The sequence below is a fragment of the Pteropus vampyrus genome, unplaced genomic scaffold, assembly GCF_000151845.1.
Source record: "Pteropus vampyrus isolate Shadow unplaced genomic scaffold, Pvam_2.0 Scaffold564, whole genome shotgun sequence".
NCBI classification, from domain to species: Eukaryota; Metazoa; Chordata; class Mammalia; order Chiroptera; family Pteropodidae; genus Pteropus; species Pteropus vampyrus.
The window spans coordinates 2544-4423 of NW_011889345.1; positions in this window are offsets into that span (position 1 = coordinate 2544).

The following is a 1880-nucleotide window of genomic DNA, read 5'->3' on the forward strand; positions in this document are numbered from 1 at the left end:
GGCAGGTCTGCCCAGAGCACCTACGGAAACCTTCTAGGCTCTTCCCAGCTCTCAGACATCACAGTAAGATGTCGCTATGACGACTAGAACGGGGTCACCTCTAACGGGCAACGGTCGGTACGCCTGAGCTTTTTCTAGTTCTGACTTTCTGTAAAAAGTCTGACGATCGCTGCGATTTATCCTATGTCAAAAAACTGCCATCTGAACCCTGGCAATGAACCCTCACTTGGAAATAGAAGCTTCGGTCTTCTGATAAACTTGACTTTATTCTTAAAACACGACCTATAAAATACAAAGTACGTTCTTCCAGAATTTCCCCATGGTCAAGTCTAAACTCTACTTATAACTCGAGGCTCGCGGTGGGTTTGTTTAGAATAAGTAAGTTGCAGTACTTACGACGCAGGTAACAGAAGGTTTGACTGTGCAGTCAAAAGTCACAGGCTTCCCGTAGACACAGGAGGAGTTTGTCCTGCAGTCCACGCAGTCCGCGGGGAGTCTGCTGCACAGGCCGTTGCTTGGGCACTTCGTCACGTCGGGGAGGCTGTTGGTACTTTCTGTGAGAGGCGAGAGCGCAGCTTATTCTCATCACGCCGACAGGAAAACGCTTTTCTAAGATTAAAGGACGTGACCGTTGGCAGGCAGGGGCTAGGCGGGAAGGAGAAGGCACAGCGGGGGTCCGCGACACACCTGCGGTCGAGCGGGGTTCTGCCACCGGCCAGCTGCGTGACGGGGAAGAGCTCAAGAGCGAAGTAAAAAGTATTTCGTGACTGCCCCCGATGACCATAAAAATCAAAAGTGTGTATGTATATAAATTGGGAGATGTAAGTTAGGGCTTCAAAAAGTCTAAGATTTAGAGATGGGGAGGTTTGCTCAAGATCACAGAGGGAGAGGCAGAACCGGAGACGGAACCGGGCCTCTCGGCTTCCCATCCAATGTTATTTTCCCTTGAATACTAACTCGGAAGAGGAGCTGGTGACCACGGGGTGCACCACAACCCTACAAAATGCTCTGTCATTATTCCGTACTGCTGCCTCGGGAAGCCATCATTTGCTAAGAACATTTAGTTTTCTACCACCGACGTTCAAAATAGTTTTCCGTATTAGTTAACTTGTTCAGTGGGTCGCAGATTTATTTCCAGCCAACCGAGCCAAGAGTACGATATATTTCTATCACTTAAGAAAAGGCCAGAGTGACTCTCAAAAACGTAATGTTTTAAATTCAAGTTTACTGCTGACTTCTAGTCTTTTACATCCAAATTAGAATCAGGAAAGTACTTCGGCCGGTTTCAAGTCACTGAAATAAAGGAACTCTAAAGAAATGAAATTATAGAGAAACCGGTTCCAGTTAGCAAAACATGCTAATACTCACCCGAAACTGGCCCTACTGAAAAAGTTCTTACAGCAGATGAGCGATTCTACAAAACATCATTTGTCCCTATCACTACTGGGGCTGGAGAACAGACGCGCAGAATGACAAAGCCAAGGTGACTCCAAGGGCCAGGCTAACCCCACCTTAACCATGAGAAATCAAAGCCCAAGCGGGTGAATAATTTGCTCAAGCTCCCAGTAGCACGAGCAGACCCGGACCCGGACCCGGACCCGGACCCGGACCCGGACCCGGACCCGGACCCGACCCAGACCCGACCCAGACCCAGCCCCAGCCCCAGCCCCAAACCCAGACCCAGACGCCAAGTCTCCATGGATTCCTGTGGCCCTTCCTCTTCACGCGGCCCTGGGGGGGGCCCTTAATCCCCGACATGAGGCACAGGGCTCAAGAAGCAGAAGAAATTTTCTGAAGGGAAGCAGCACTGGCTGAGGGTTATCGCGATGATGCGAAAAAATGAACATAAAGAGATGGAAATGAGCGTGGGACTGTCCAAA